This window comes from Silurus aristotelis, assembly GCF_946808225.1.
Source record: "Silurus aristotelis genome assembly, chromosome: 18".
Taxonomy (NCBI): Eukaryota; Metazoa; Chordata; class Actinopteri; order Siluriformes; family Siluridae; genus Silurus; species Silurus aristotelis.
This window is the reverse complement of record NC_139591.1, coordinates 13,493,632-13,511,775: the sequence shown is the minus strand read 5'-3', so window position 1 is coordinate 13,511,775 and position 18,144 is coordinate 13,493,632. Positions and strand designations below refer to the sequence as shown.

Here is an 18,144-nt window from a genome sequence, read left to right as displayed (position 1 = left end):
TAATCAGGTCGTGTTGGCTCAGTGGTTGGTGGTTTTGAGGAATTGATCAGAACATAAGGGTCTGGTTTTCCAGGCCAACATTAAAGCTTTAAACAAAAAGAACTTTTATGTTGATTCCACATTAATTCTGCAATTTTATTCAAGACTGATAATAATCTATATGCAGCAACACAGGTATTGAAATTTCTTTCAATAAAAACAAAAACAAAACATTAACAAACATTGAACATTCCACTGAGCACACTTGTTTGGATTGTATCCTGTCTCGATGTTAATTCGCTTTGAAAAAGCGCATTATTATGTGCTTGATAATGAAACTCTCAGACATTATATCACAATTTGAATTATTGATTGATTTTAATTTAAATGGTTCACGTCTTTAATGCTCTACAAGGATTATGCACCAGAATATCAAACACTGTAAAAAAAAAAAGTATGTTTCATATGCTCTTATGTGAACAAACACCTCATACACACAATTACAAATTACACACAATCACAATTCAGTAAAGCAAGATGAAAAGCATCAGATTCAGTGGCGTGTGTGTCACTGTGTAATTGCCTGGCAAAGCTGTCAATGATAAGCTGTATGACTCTACAGTCTGAGCTAGAAAGAAGTCAACTGGTGCACTTGGTTCCACAAAAGACACAAAATTCAATCACCTTGATTTATTAATTAACAGCAAATAATCAGATGACTGATCAGATGAAACCTAACATTGTTTGAAAGACAACAGAAGGCTCTGCCAGTTCATTTACAATACCACATTCATACTATACAGCATGTATGTAGTAACATATTTGAGTGTTGAGTGGGAATGGGAAACTGAAAGTGTGAAGGTAAAATAAAAATTCATGTTACAAATATGGTCAATTCCAAAACCTTTTGCCGGTGCTTGTCTGCACTGTTTACACCCAGTAACACTGCAAATCAATACACAACTCCTCTGAGTAATTACTGTTATCATACGATAAAACATTTTTCTTCTGATTGACAATGTCTCTTCCAGGAAGACTTTGCCCACATACACAGGTAAAGAAGGCTTTCTGAAAAGTTTTATGAGGATGAAAATTATGTAAAGCATATGCTCCTATTTTCACAGTTACCAAATCTCCCAAATGAAGATTCGGACTTTGGAGCAGATTGTTAAACAGCATAGTTATCAAAACACAAACTGAGTGAATATAATGTCTTTAAAAATAACTCTAATTTCTCCAGAAAAGTTCTTAAAGCATGTAAGTGCACAGATGCTACTCTAGTGGCCTTGCTAGGACACTTTGTTTCTTTTCCCTTAATATGTTACCCATCTCCATTATTCTCTACACTGCAAAATGCAAAGGTGTTGAGTCAGACTTTTTTCTTCTTGCTTGGATTATTGTAGTGCATTACTTACCAGCATCCCCATAAATATAATATTCAGTATACAGCTTATTTACGTTACACACACGTTACACACACACCCCAGACAGAGAATATTACACCCGATTTAGCATTGCTGCACATCCAAAACTTTACACAGGTTTTTAAAGGTTTTTAAAAATAACTTGAATTTATTCTATAGACTATTATTCGTTTACCTTCACTTTCCAGCTGCTTTGGATGCAGTGGGTGTGAAGCATAAATGCCTATTCCAGACCATGACAGGGCCACTCAATTCAATTGAGTTAGTTTTTATTTGTATAGCGCTTTTAACAATGGACATTGTCTCAAAGAGGCTTTACACAAATAATGTGATTAAGAAGAATTAATAATAACAACATTAAAAAGGGTAAGTTGTCCCTAATGAGCACACCACTGTGTAGCATATCCTTTTCTTTTAACAACAGTCTTTATAGGTGTGGGAATGGAGGAGAGCAGTTGCTGGAGATTTGGGAGAGGAATGAAACAGGATTCTTACTGAAACAGAATTCTAGCTGCTCATTAGTTCTGGGTCTTCTTTTCATATTTTTTTGTCTGATGATGCACCAAATTTCGATTATTTTAACCACAAAACAGTTTTCTATTTTGCCTCAGTCTATTTTAAATTAGCTTTGGTCCAGAGAAGATGGTGGAATTTCTGGATCATGTTTCTGTGACCTGCCTGATAGAGCTTTAACCTACATTTGTGGATGGCACAGCAAACTGTGTTCAAAAACAATGATTTCTGGAGGTGTTTCTGAGCCCATGCTACCATTTACATTACAGAATCATTTATGTTTTTAATGCAGTGTCACCTGAGGGCCTGAAGATCAGAGGCATCCAAAATTGATTTTTGCTCTTGTCCCTTGTGCACAGAGATTTCTTCAGATTTTTAGAATCTTTTAATGATATTATGTACAGAAGATGATGAGATATTCAAAGTCTTTGTAATTTATTTCTTGAGGAAAATTATTCTGAAATTGTTTCAAAATTTGTAGACACAGTTTTTCACAGATTAGTGAACCTCTGCCTATTCTTACTTCTGAGAGACTCTGCCTCTCTAAGATACTCTTTTTATACCCAGTCATGTGACCTGTTGCCAATTAACTTTATTAGTTGCAAACTGTTCAACATTTTGAAATTGTAAACCTTGTAACACTTACTTTTCCAGCCTTTTGTTGCCCCGTCCCAACTTTTCAGTTTAAACATTTCAGATATTTTCTATGTTATATTGTGAATGATAATATGGCTTTATAAAATTTGCAAATCAATGCACTATGGATATTTTACACAGCATCCCAACTTTTTTGGAATTAGGGTTGTTAAAACCACTATACATAATGCAAAAAATAAAATGAAACTCTTTTGTTCTGTGTCTACTTAAATGATACCAAAGCCAGGAATACTGGCAGATAATCTATTGTCTTAAATAGCTTGCTTTCAAAAATGAAACGCTGTCCATGTGGCGCATAGCTTTGTGGTCAATAGAATGGCTGGCTCCAGAAAAAATGGCCAACACAGATTCCGGCGAGCTTTGAGCCATGGCATGCATCCCAGGCTTAATTAACATTGTCACATGAATGATTTGGATCTGGAAAACAAGCATGCAGCATGAAGTGTGGACAGCAGAAAGGGGGCACAGAGGGAAAGATTGGTGGAATAATCGTGCTTGGCAGCTCTGAGGCCCTTAATTCTGTGCAGTGGAGCTTCTACGTGCCCCAGTGATTAAATAAAAAAGTTAGTTCTTTGTGTCTTTGTTGGCCCTGTCATTGTTTTAAGGCATTTGTGATACATATTTTGTTTATGGTCTGATAAGAGACCATAAATATAAAAAATAAATCCAGTAACACTGGATATTTATTAATTAGAGAATTGATTGTTGAGAGACTTGAGTGCAAAACTGTTTGTAGCATTTGTAAAATACAAAATTGTTCCATCCAGGATGGATTTTTGGATCAGAACTGTTTTGGCAGCAAAAGGGGGACCAACACAATATTAGGCAGGTGGTCATAAAGTTATGCCTGGTTGATGGTCATAATGTTATCCTTGGTCGGTGTTTATATGTTTATAACTCTAGGGCTGTCAATGATAAAAACATTTAATCATGATTAATCACATATTTTATCTCGATTAATCGCATTGTCATGTGTTAACTCGTTATTTATTCCACATTTCTATCTGTTATAAATGTACCTAAATGAATAATTTTCAAGTCTTTAATACTCCAATCAACATGAGCAGGGACAAATATGGATGCTTTATGCAAATGTATGTTTATTATTAGTCAAACCAGACTCAACATAGAGCAGGAAGACAAAATATTCTTGTAAATGTTTTAAATGTATTGTAGTGTCTTAAAATAGTCAATCAACAAGACAACACTTTGAACCTTTGATATGTTTAATTGCCAGATGTGTGCATCATGGCAGATTTTGGTGCTTGATTTGAGACTTAGTGCATCAATAAAACAAATGTGTAGTAATGAAAAATGGGCTAACTATACATGAACATGGGTTTTACTAGTGCAAGGAGCTGTAGAAGATTTTTTATATCAAGGAATAAAGTTGTAAATAAATGTGTTGCATTGAAAGTTTTAATTTGCCTCTTTTATATTTATTTATAAAGAATTTTTATAAAAAGGGTCAAACAGAAATGCATGCTGCATTATTCATGCGTTGATAAAATTAGTGGCATTAAAATGTATTTAATCACGATATTAATGCATTAATTTATATATATATATATATATATATATATATATATATATATATATATATATATATATATATATATATATATATATATTGCTTGAGATGAATCATATACACACAGCTAAGATAAGCAAAAGAAGAAGGAACGCAGAAAATGTCGCTAGAAGTGACATTTTCTGCGTTCCTTCCTCTTTTGCTTATCTTAGCTGTGTGTATATGATTCATCTTATATAAATATATATATATATATATATATATATATATATATATATATATATATATATATATATATATATATATATATATATATATATATATATATATATATATATATATAAAACTGTAAAGGTCCTAGTACAGGCTATACCAGTTTTCCAAGTAAAAACACCCTGCATTAATAAAATCAATTTATAATCATTTTTCAGTCAATTTTTCCAGGAAATAGATTCACTGACACCCCACCTACGCCCCACACCTCAACCACAGGAATTGTATACGATATAAAAGTGTCACCATTGGTTGCCAGATGTTGCTGGGAAGAAACCCTCTTGGCTAAATTATTTCAGGTAGTACTAAGGACTGATTCTGACTAATTCTTTTATTAGCAGGTTTACCACTATATTTAAGAATTCCTGGACAATGGACTGATTTTTACTCATTAAGTCACATCTTTTAGTATTTTTTTCTCTGCTATTGCTCAAGTGGTTTACCATGCAGGAATGCTGCAAATTCTCACATGATATTCCCAGAAAGAAGACACGAATATATATGTTTTTCACAATACTCCTAGTTTTTTATATCAGTATGGTTTTTCATGTTCTCCTCTGACCATAACAGCGCTTACAAAACATCAAAAAACCTGAAACAGGAAGTAGCATGAAGTGCTAGGAGGAGATAGCTTCCACTCAGAGGATATCCTGCACATGTGGACATCTGGACAGTGGACAGTTGACCAACTTGTTGCATTTAGTACATGGCCTGATTTATTGTTTTTTTTTCCACTTGTCCCTCTTCCAACCTGCTGGTTATCATTTAGCTCACTGTGTTCCTTCATGCTATGATGAAAAAGCCATTATGTCTGCCACTCAAAGCCTGTCATACTTCAGCACAGCATGTGCCACAATTAATTTTCCCTCATGACTATCTTCTGTGCTACTATTAATATTCTGTCAAGTCACCCCCCCAATGTGTAGATTTTACCAGTGGCAGATGATCAAATTGTGCTCAGAATGTATTTGATTCCCCATCAGTGACATGCAGAAGGTGTCAGAATTAAGACATAGAGGACAGATGTTATAGGTGCCAACATGTGCAGTGCGTGTAATAGGAACAAAAGAGTAAAATATAAGACAAACCAGTGCTAGTTCCACAGGACTTTCAATTTAGGGCATGTTGCAGGAATTTGATTGGGGTCATGACTGAACACAAGCCTAAATCATGGATTCTTAACTCTTTGCAGTAAGAAAAGCCTTTAATTTTTTTTTTTTTTTAGAAACTTAACATTTAAATATCAGTAACCCCATCACCTGATTATTTGCATACTTTTTTGTTTTCTAAATCCTTTTCTCCCCTAATGCTTCTATTAAAGAAATGGTTTTCACCACAGTTTAAAGTAATGGAGCAACAAACCTGAAGTTTGCTTTGATCTTAATAAAACTTCACTTTGATCAAATTTACTTTGATCTTAGTAAACTTTGATCAAATGTGAGCTTAAATTAAGTGCAATAACCAAAACTATAAAAAAAACACACACACAGAAACCTATCAATCAATCATTAAGTAAATAAAGATATATATATATATATATATATATATATATATATATATATATATATATATATATATATATATATATATATATATATATATATATATATATATATATTTATTATTATTTTACTGCCACTTTATATACATGAGTGACACTTTCTCTTACCAAGGACCGTGTACACCGAACTACATTTCTAAAACAATGTTTGCCAGTAATGGATTAGTTTTAAACAGCATAGTTTTTCGCCCTGTTTGTGTTAACCTGCAGTTGCAGTACTTGGCCACAGGGTGTCTCACTTCTCCACACACCGGCAGGATGCGCATCAACACGCGGTCTCGAAAGGCAAATTAGAACGAAAAAAGGTAGAGAAGCAAGTTGTTGTTTTTTGTTTATTTGTTTTACAGCACTTGGAGCAACTATTTTCAATATGTGCCACGGAACAGATTGCCAAAGGTAAACGAATGTGAAAGCAAATAAGTAAATAAATAAAATATAACATTGTAAACACGTGCTTTATTGACATGGTGGAGTTCAACCCACTCCAGTGCCATGTTCAAGAGTTAAAAAGTCATGCAGTTTAACTGAAAAAAGTGCACTTTTCAAAACAAATGGTTGTTTTAAGAGATGCACTCAAAGCATTAAGCAAATCTATGCTTTTTCTTTTTCTTTTTCAGTTTCACCCCAGTGAAACTGAGGTCAAACCAAAATCGAAATGAGCCAAAACTTGATCAGTAGGTGATTTTATTATTTTGGTTCCATTCATTTGTGTGCAAACCTGAAATAAAATTAATTCTATACACAGGTGTAGTGTTATAGCACATTCATCATGTCACCAGCTTAGCCTAACTGCACTTGTCTTTGTTATATTATTGTAAATACTTGCAATTGTAATGCCTTTTCCATGTCATTTACCTATTACAGTGTATAAAACGAAGTACAACAATGTTTAAGTGTCCCACAACATTCAGCTCTGTTCCCTGCATGTGTTAAGAAAGAATTGGAATATAAAGGAGGTCACATTATCTACATTTCCTGAAGATCATGGAAAGCAGAAAAATGTGTTTTCTCATTCTTTTGAACTTCATGCTCAGTGATATTAACTGATTAACTGTCTTACAAATGTGTATCAGTCAAATTATCTTAAAAAAAAAAAAAACAATCATTAATTAAAACAAATTATTTTAAGCAAATTGAATTTCCCTAAACATTAGTTTGAATGCTCGTTAATGAGTTTGTGTAGCAATATGTCAGCAACGTTCACGCCGGGGGAAATATTTGGAATGCATTTAACATGTTGCATTGTTTTCATTGTCTGAGTGAAAATCATTTCCCTTCTTCTAATTTCCTATTTTTTTTATAATATAATAGTAATGACTGACATGGTCACTTAAATGTGCAAAAAATACAGTCCCCTCTGAAAAATATTGCAGCGCAAACCCCATTTTTATTTTTTATTTTTTGCTAAACATCGACTAAAGACGCTTTCGTGTTTGATAGACAGAAGATGACCCTGAGATGAGAGATCAGATTTTCAGCTTACATTTTCTAGATATTTACATCTTTATTTACCTGCCATTAGTATTAGACCTAAAACGATGTGGTTTGTTTTCTGGGATAGCTTTATTCATTTTGATGTTTAGATGCATGATTTGCCGCAATCACTGTTGAAAAATGATCACTTCTTTGAAAAGTGTGCCCAATGGCGTGGTTAAATGAAGACTGTGATGCTTGCTTCAGAATGCATCATCATTTCATCTCCCGAATTATAGTTACTGTCAGGTAGGGCACGGCAAGCCCTTTGGGATATGAGTTTATAAAATTTATATTTTTACCCTTTTGTGTCACTCCCTGTTTGCATTTCTATCTCTTTCTCTGTTTTTAGTGGCTTTCCTCAGCCCCTTTTCCTACCTTTCATGAGTGACGCACACCCCATCCATCTGAGTTTATTATAGTCCTCAATACGCAAGGCTCGTCTCAAATGAGACGCATCTATCTTGTGTCATTTGGTCCTTCCTCCTGTCAGAGTGGGGAAATAGAAATCACTGGATCTCAGAATATTAGATGAAATTTCCTATTGCACTTTTGCCTTGAACTTTTTTCCTTTTTTTTCTGGTTCAGATTGTCCTGTATCTCCCCTTCCCTGGCACTGTTAATGGAAATAGATCATGCAGATATGCAGTTAGTTTATCTTGGAAACATGCTGGAACATATCGAACTGCATGACACAGAGTGCAAGACTGGAGTTGCCCAAAATCTCAGGTTGATATAAGAAAAAGGGGCTTGGTTTCTCCTCTAAATTTACAGTTTTCTTTGAATTCCTTTTAGTGTTATTCTTGTAGAGGAAATAATTCATAAAAAAAAATCCTTAAAATACCACACAAGTAATAGAAGCCTGAAAAATGCACATAGTGCAAAACTAAAGACACAAAATTCAGACCTTGAACGCATCTTACTGATCGGTTCCTTTTGCAATAAATGTAAATGCAATATACATTTATTTTTTTTATCCTGCAACATTTCTTTACGTTCAGTAGACCATGTTGGCCATCATCTCTAAAAGGTAGCAGCTATAAAAGATGAATAAGTTGCAGCAGAACCCTCCACTGAGTGATTTGCACACCATTTGCAGTGTGTTTGAGTGTTAAATACAATATCCTAAAACAGTGTATTTTTAGTGTGCAGAACAGTTGGCCAGAAGGCAGCTCTCAGCAGAACACAGCCCTTTGGGCCTCTTTTTCCAGCCTTTCATGTGATGACTGGCGGGGTGAAAAAGTCTTTGGCAGTGCATTTGTAGGCATTAGGGCATGTGTTTCCCACAGCCAGCCAGCAACGAAATATTTCACCCAGCAGGAAGTCAGCGCCCTGGTCACACACCCTTTATTGACTACTTTGATAAATGGTGCATGAGATTTCTTTGAACTGCTGTAAAATATCTGAATTAATAAAATTCATGTAAAAATTAAAAGACCTGGCATGTTTTATATAAAAACTTTGAGGCATGCTGTTTTAGGACAGTAATCAATGACTGGCTGTTCAAAGCACATCCATATCCTATGATCACTTATGGAACTTCATAGCAACGGCAAACCATTTTTAAAAATCTATTATCAGCCTTGGATTATGTGGAGCACCCACCATCCAGTTTCTTGTGAATTAGTTGTTACTATAGAAACAATGACGTATGAAAACGAGCGCAGTTGTGAATACATTTGAAAATGTATGTAAAAAATTTTTTGTATAGCTTTTAACCTGGTTGAAAGAATGTGATTTAATCAGCCTGAGCCAACAACCTGATCAAACACAGGGGGGGGGGGAAACATGTCCACTATTTCAGTTTAAGAGATTAATAATATTAGCATGCAGTCTGGAACTGCTGGCTGGCAGTGGCACTTGAATCAACTTTAACAAGTTGGTACAACCCTTAACCCTTCTCCTTCTGTTTTTGCAGAAAAAGAGACATTTTTTTATTATTTTTGCCCATGTTTTGGTGGCATCATTAATAGAGTTAAGTGACTAGCTGAATTTACATTAATAAATTATATTACGTTCACCGAAGCTCAAGATTCTGTCATTTTAGTTTGAAAGCTAAGGTTAGTGTCGCTCTGAAAATCAAGGTTTAGGAGTGTTTCAAACACATCTGATGTACATCCAGTACATTACTGTTTAAAGGGTTAACACTATACTCTGTATTCAACTCTTGTATTTAACTTTCAAAACTTTTAGGTAATTAAGGACCCAGTTTTACAAACTTAGTTTGTTTGCGCAAGTGTGCTGGCTTGTTTGTCTTAGAAAGCTAGCTAAAAAAAAAATTCTGTCGAATTAGCACTGAAAAATCACTTACATGTTTTTTGATATCAAGTAATCAAAATTGTCATGTTTCAATACTAATAAAAATAGCATGAAATTTAGCCTGCAGAACATAAATGATAAAACACCTCTGGTTTATCAGATGGCGTGAATTAAATTTACCTCAGAAATTGAGACATGACTGATATGGTAATATGGTTGATCAAAGTGATTGTTTTCCTCCATAAAAACTACTCATTGATAAAGATAAAAGAAATCATTTGTAATTGAAGAGGTGAGTGGGGTGTTTGCTCGAGAAAGACCTTTAGCTCCAAATGAATATCAGCAGGCTAAGATCCTTTTAAATGTGTGTGTGTGTGTGTGTGTGTGTGTGTGTGTGTGTGTGTGTGTGTGTGTGAGTGTGTGTGTGAGTGAGTGTGTGAGAGAGAGAGAGAGAGAGAGAGAGAGAGAGAGAGAGAGAGACAGACAGAAAAGATGACAGTGTTATTAATAACTCATGAAATTTATCATATAAATATAATCATTTTAAATAAATAAAATACGAATGGTTACCGGTAAAATAATGAAATAAAGCATATTATTATTATTGAACATGGAATAAATGTGAGCTGGGAAGGCCTTCTGAATAGGCTGTGAGTCTATAGGGTAATAAAAGCTGCTATAAAGACTGATTGTGTCTTACTCATATTTATTATTTGTTTTATTTATTTACTTATTTTTTATTGCTTGTTAAATTGAATGCAAACCAAGTCTACAGTATTTGTTGCATAGAAAATGGCTGGCACGAGTTTAGGACCACTGGCAGGACTGTCTGCATCTATACTCTTTATAAATAGTTGCATTTGAATTATTTATACTTTTAACTGCAGAATCAATTTGTTTTTCACTGATCTGCATGGCCTGTTTCTTCTGTAAAATTCTGTTTCTGTAGATGCTTTTTGAAGAAATTGTTAATGCAGTTAAAGCTTTTTGATGTAAATGATGAAGGTGTACATTGTCCATTTTGCTTGTAAGAAATTAGATTTCTTTTTTAGGGTCTATGTTATATATCTAATGATGCAGCAGGTGTTCCGGCTGATGTTCTGATCCTTAATGGCTTATGTGCTTGATAGGCCTGTTCTTGGCATTCATCACAGTTCTCTCTCTTTCTCTCAGTAAATATGAACCATTTACAAATGCACTTACTTTGCTCTTTTAAAATCTCCAAAAATAAGCCAGTGGAATCAGAGCAGCTTTCCGCAACGCAACTGGCTGTGATATAAATCGGCATGTCTAGACGATGATTATTCGACCGGGCCCTAAAAACAGAAAATCAATCGAGATCTAAGGGATTTATAATGGACCAATTACTGCTTGTAAGTTTGTCAATGCTGTGTCTCAGAGGACAGATGCTTAAGGCCACTTGGATGCATCCTTTGCTGCTTGCCTTTCTTTATCTACACCTTTTCAGTCTGCTTAGATGGGTGGTAACAGCTGTGCACTAAAGGAAAGAGCTATTCATTTTGTTCTGTGCTGCATAATTAATGTCTCCTGAAGTACTTATAAAAGTAAATATTTTTTTGAAGTATTTACGTATTGCTTGAATGATGTTAGATTTGCAAAGTAAAACAAATCACAAAATTATTGCCACCCCTTTAATATTTCAAATAGGTATCTTTGTGTTTCTAATTGCTTTTTTATCCTGTAGACTTTATATATATATATATATATATATATATATATATATATATATATATATATATATATATATATATATATATATATATATTTAAGATCAATACTAAATATACAAGAGAAAATAAGATGAGTCTTTTAACTTAACAAGTAATTTGTTTCCTTTTTAGAAAAATGTACATTTGTATTGCTGAAATTGCATACAAGAATATCTGTGAAAACTAAACCCATTTAGTGCATTTAATTGCCATTGTATCAAAATGTAAATACAAGACAAAAAAGATCATAAATAAAAATTAATTTCAGATAAAAAATAAATAAATAAATAAAATTTAATGCCCTATATGGGTTTTTTTTAGTATGTTTTAGTTTAAAATGATCCCAAACTTTGAAAACGTTGTTTTCTTTGGCCTGAATCCTCCGGGTTTTTTTGCCCGTTCCTCAATTTTTTATTGTTCAACGTCTTCTTGCAAATTTCTTTCCTAGAAATTGGACTTTATTTCTCGCAATTCCAACTTTATTTCTCATAAACATGCAACATTTCTGATGCATTCACCAATTACTATGTTGTCGGCCTGAAGTTTGAAGCTGTTGGTGTATGAACGAGGCTCCTTTGCTTTATCTGTCTTGTTCTGGCTCCTCCTGAGCTGATTGTTAGACAGAGTTCTCTCCAGGGATCAGAGGCTTAGTTTGATACCATGCGATTCTATTGATTGTAGAATATTACTGTGTAAAGCTTTCTGCCGTTATAGAGGGTGTGACGCTGCCCGATTGGCTAAAAAAAGTCAGAACTAGGCAAACGTTTTTAAATGTAACAGAAACTGGCTTCCATAGTGTTTACCTGTCCAGAGCAGCCCAGAGTTTAGCATGTGGTGCGTCAGTAATAATAGTCTGGAAACATAATGCTCTGTGTGTAGTTAAATGGATTAAGCGAATCATTAAGGAAAATAATTAGCTTTTGCATTTTTGTATTCAAATTACTCGAGTTACTTAAATAATCCTTTCGGCCATTTATATATATATATATATATATATTTGCCAAACCCTGATTGAATACAATACACGAAAGTTACTGTGACAAAAAAACATTTAATTTTACACATTTAAACATTAAACTCCATTTAATAATTACAATAAAAAAAAAACAATTAAAGATAAAAAATATATAAAAACATGTACACCAAGAGGTATACAAATGTTGCCCCTCATTACTGAGCCATTTGCACTATATGGACAAAGATGTGGGAAAATGTTCCACTAGATTTTAGTTTGTGCTTGTGGAGATTTGTGCTCATACATCCACAAACGCATTATTAAAGTACCTGTACTAATGTTGGGTGAGGAGGCCTGAGGTGTCAGTGTTTCAGTTCATTCCATAGGTGTAGAATTGAGGTCAGAGCTCTGTAGCATGTCATTCATCCTATGTCTTCATTCATCCCATGTCTTCATTGACCTGGCTTTGTGCTAAGGGGCATTGTCATGCTAGAACAGGTTTGGATCTTGAAGGGCAAATGTAATGCTACTGCAACCAAAGATCCTTTACAATTGTGAGCATCCAAATTTGTGCAACCAGTTTGGGGAAGAACCACGTATTGCAGGAAAAAGTGTGTGTCTCTGTGCTTTTGTCCATACATTGCACATGAATATGGAATTATTAGAGGTACAGTATGTAGCATATATTATAATATCACATTGAACTGTGACTGTAACATCCTGCCACATAGAACAGTAGATGGTGTTATACTGTAGGTCTTATATAGTCAATAACTATTTCACAGTTATAGTTATATAAACATTATATAATTTTTATGGATGATTTTTTGAGGAATGTGCTTAATCCTAACACAAACATTTCTCATTTCTATCAAGTTTTACAGAGCTGTGTGAACTCTTTAGTTAAATTATGAGAGCTATCATCACATACAGACTTGGTCTAAACTACTTTTTGAGAAGGGACGTGAAGTTACTTTGACAGAACTTTATTAGGGGACGTTCTGAAACAGGCGAAAGTCACCGTAATGTTCTATCTATAATATCTCAACTAATGCCGTTTGAATTCTTAGCGACTTCATTAGTCATTTGTGGTGAGGCGTTTTCTTCACATTAGGCTCCTGATTACCTCCCATCCTTCATCAGCTTTGCTTTCCGTTGCAAGCTACAGATGAAAAATGTGTTAATATTGAAAGACATAAATCAAAGCTCGTCGAGCAGGTGCCCACCTTTGACCAGACAAGCCGATAGATGGATAGATACCTTCTGCCTCATACACATTGTTCTTTAATAAAGCATTCATTTAGAGGTAAAGATTGGATGTTAAAACCAAGGCAACCAACACTGTGAACTCAATATACAATAAACTCTACTCATGTAATGCTAAAATGTTGTTGAAATCCTCTGCCACCTGTTATTTACAGGAAATCAGCTTCTTTTTTTCATAACCCTTGTGACTGCTATATCGTTATCGCTATTAGTTTTATTGAGTTGTTTTCTAAAGTCTTATTCACTAAAGAGACTGATAATCCTCACAATTACTAAAATTTCTCTGAAATGAGAGCATCTCTTCAAACGCTTCGTCTCTCCCCTGAGTGCTGTAGATCGAACACGACACAGTCGGGGGTTTTGCGTGCGATCACCTGCAATGGGAGACAAATTTAATAAGCGAACGTTAAAAGTCTTCGCTTTAAAGGCATTATTCGGAGGTGGGGGTGGTCCAAACAGATGGGTTGATAAATTCACTGCTGAGCACACTTCCTTACTCCTTTTCTCCCCTTTCAAGATTGCATTCATCAATTATTGCACCTCGTATGAGAGCAGCTCATCTCAGCATGCTGCAGTGTTGTCAGAGTGCAGCAGTGTGTTAACAGGAAAAAAAACCCACTGTCCATATGGATAAAAAAAGAAATAATCTGGGAGATGCTGTCGATCTGGTTCAGCCAATAGGATTAGGAATAGATTAGGAAGTATGCTTTATGATACCACATAGTAATTGAATTTCGATTCCTGATTGGTTGGGAGTGTTATATATATATATATATATATATATATATATATATATATATATATATATATATATATATATATATATATATATATATATATATATATATATATTTATTTTACACAGCTCAGCTTTGACTATAGTGTAACCTACAAGATCAGTCACAGGTTTCTGTTAAAGCTCTTGTTTATATATGTTATTGTTTCTATAGCAACAGCCAGGGGTAATATGGGAGAGAGGATCGCTATAATTTGGGTTATGTGAGTAATAATAACATACTAAATCAAATGGTATTTTTTCCTCAATACTAGCAAATACAAACTTGTATGATTATTGATAAGTTATCACCAATGTGTTTTTAATGCCACTCGAGGGCATGAATCGATTTTATGAGATGTGTTATTAGGCCCATTGTAAAGCAGAGTGCCTTAATCCCCCTTTATTTTGCTAAACAATGGACAAAGTTTAGGCCTTTCTATACAATACAATGGCTTAATGGTCAAGTGAAGTTTTATAAACTTTTGAATGCAGATTTTTACAACCTAATATACAGTGGGTCAAATACGTATTTCATACACTGCCGATTTTTCAAGTTTTCCCACTTACAAAAAACGGAGAGATCTGTAATTTTCATCGTAGGTACACTTTAACTCTGAGAGACAGAATAAAATAAATAATCCAGAAAATCACATTGTATGATTTTTAAATAACTAATTTTAATGCATGAAATAAGTATATGATCACCTATTAACCAGCAAGAATTCTGTCTCTTAAATACCTGTTAGTTGGTCTTTAAGAAGCCCTCCTATCCTCCACTCATTACCTCTATGGGCAAGACGAAAGAGCTGTCTAAGGACACTAGGGACATAATTGTAGACCTGCACAAGGCTGGGATGGGCTACAGGACAATAGGCAAACAGCTTGTTGAGAAGGCAACATCTGTTGGCGCAATTATTAGAAAATGGAAGAAATTCATGATGACTGTCAATCTCCCTCTGACTGGGGCTCCATGCAAGATTTTGCCTCGTGGAGTATCAATGATCCTGAGAAAAGTGAGGATCAGCCTAGAACTACACAGAAGGACCTGGTCAATGACCTGGAGAGAGCTGGGACCACAGTCTCAACAGCTACCATGAATAACACACTACACCATCATGGATAAAAATCCTGCAGCACACGCAAGGTCCCCCTGCTCAAGCCAGCACATGTCTAGGCCCGTCTGAAGTTTGCCAAAGACCATCTGGATGATCCAAAGGAGGCATGGGAGAAGGTCATGTGGTCAGATGAGACCAAAATAGAACTTTATGGTATAAACTCCACTCGCCATGTTTGGAGGAAGCAGAAGGATGAGTACAATCCGAAGAACATCATCCCAACCGTGAAGCATGGGGGTGGAAACTTCGTGCTTTGGGGGTGCATATTTCTGCAAAGGAGACAGGACGACTGCACATGGATGGGGCCATGTATCGTGAGATTTTGGGCAACAACCTCCATCCATAAGTAAGAGCATTGATGATGGGTAGTGGCTCGGTCTTCCAGCATGACAATGACCCCAAACACACAGCCAGGGCAACTAAGTAGTGGTTCTGTAAGAAGCATTTCAAGGTCCTGGAGTGGCCGAGCCAGTCTCCAGAAATTAACCCAATAGAAAATATATGGAGGGAGTTGAAATGTCGAAACTTATTTGACCCACTGTATGTGTTGTATCAATGAAAACACTTTATAACATTAAACATAAGACCGTTCCTTTCCGGTTTCTATAGACTTTCTGTATAGAAAAAAAAATTTATCTGGAGAAAGATTGATTGTTTAAATTATTTTTAAGTTTCACTATACCAACATTTGGAGCGTCCATGGCACAGTGTACAGGTATTCCACTGCATTAGTCAACACTTAATCAGCTCCATAGATCTAGACATACTGACAACCTACAAGGAACAACATAAAACACAACCTTAAATCAAAACTGAACTTTTATGCCATGTTAGTTCATGCCCATGGACATATTGTGTAGTATTCAGTCTCGTTGACTTTAAGAACACTGTTCTTGTTGTGTATCATGTTTCATGTCTACTTTTAAATGTTCTATTGTCCTTTTCATTTAAAAATTAAACTGCACAGATTATATTTCAGATGCTCTTTTACTAGAATATAATGAGTGAAAGGGTAAAAAAAGCAATGTACCTGAAAAAAGAGAAAAATAAAATTGTATATTGACTATGTGTAAAGGTTTAGAAAGAAGTTGCAGTGAAAATAGTCTACAAGAGAAATCATGGTCATGCTTTATGTTAAACTGCAATATCGATCTTAAGGGTATTGGAACTGATTTAACTGCAGATATTTTCCTGTTGTTCCACTTCTAATAATGTCTTTAGACTTTGAAAATAGTCTAATAATAATATCTTAACATTCCCTTTATTATCAATTACATAATCAGAAAAATTCTCATTATGTAAGTTAAAATATAAAATATTGTCACTACAATCTGATGCATAACCAAGAATTAATAAATCATTGAGAACATATTGGATAATCCCATGAACTGTAAAAACTGTGATGATTGAAGATACAGCATGTCATGTTTGTCATGTTCAAACATTGAAATAATGCTGAGAACTCTGATAGCATGATGCAAGCAGGCATTTCTTATATTCACCACTTCCAGCGTGGTTTAAGGTTGCGATTGCACAGTGATTGCATTTCAGTTTATCACTACAACAGCGCATGAGTGAAAGTGAGATACAGTGCCACAGGGAATTGCATTAGTTTCTGACCGAAAGTCAGCAGGAAATTTTCAAAAAGCAATGAGCCCCTGATTTATTAATTTTTTTCTCTCTGCTATGGATACAAGTGCAATGCAATAAAGGTTGTGCTTTTCAGTGTGGTATATTGTCTTCATATCACAAATACACAATACTATCTGTGTATCATATATCTTTTTTGACAATTCAGCCTGCATTGGGTATCTTGTAGCAGAGAGTAATAGTTCATATTCACCATGGCGAGTGTGGGAGGGATCACACATAATTTTGTTGGCTTGCCTGAGAATTGATTGCTCACATAAGGATGGGTTTTTTCTTTCCCATGACATTCATGGTAATTTGCATCAGTCAGGGTAGATTTGAATTTAACTGTTCTGTCAGATTACAACAGAATTTGATATTCCATTACAAATAATCATGCTGGCAAAATGGAAAGTTACTTTGTGGTTTTTGGATAAGAATTATGTGTGGTAATAATGGTGCAGGATGAGAGTTAGTTTGTCTATTTTAATATATTTGTTTTGCACACAGCAGGGTATCTGTAACCTTGCTCATGTGTGTATTTTAAGACTTTTTTTATGTGGCCAAACTGATCAACCATAACAAAAAAAAAAACCACCTTCCTAATATTGTTTAGTTCTCCCATGAAGGAGTGTGTTTGGTCAAAGTTTCGGTGATACATCCACATAAATGGCCAGAGCATTACTTTACCTAACCTTTTTGACATGGTGCAGCCTGGTTTCATGTGTTACCCAGGTTAATAAAGCACATGCATCTTACCCATTTACATTATTTTAAAGATAACGTGATTCTTTAGACCAGGCCTTCTTTCATTTATCTACGGTCTAGTTTTGATGCTCTTTTGGTCACATTCCAACTGTAGATGAGTTAACAGGGGTCCGCATAGGGCTGTGCATCCGCAAGAATCTGGCAATACGATACGTATCATGATTCAGGGGGTTGTGATACGATATGTTGCGATACATTGCGATACTGTAATCAAGGTAATATATTGGAATATT

General features: G+C 34.8%; 1 long non-coding RNA gene across 1 annotated transcript in view; it reads left to right on the top strand.

The window, feature by feature from the left end:
- Positions 1–6,168: 6,168 nt before the first annotated feature.
- The window catches only part of LOC310741491, a 58,519-nt gene continuing 46,543 nt past the window's right edge, over positions 6,169–18,144 (top strand). Inside the window, exons 1-2 of the long non-coding RNA XR_014537968.1 lie at positions 6,169–6,334; positions 6,556–6,612. This is a non-coding gene — a long non-coding RNA (uncharacterized lncRNA). The remainder of the gene's footprint in view (positions 6,335–6,555; positions 6,613–18,144) is intronic.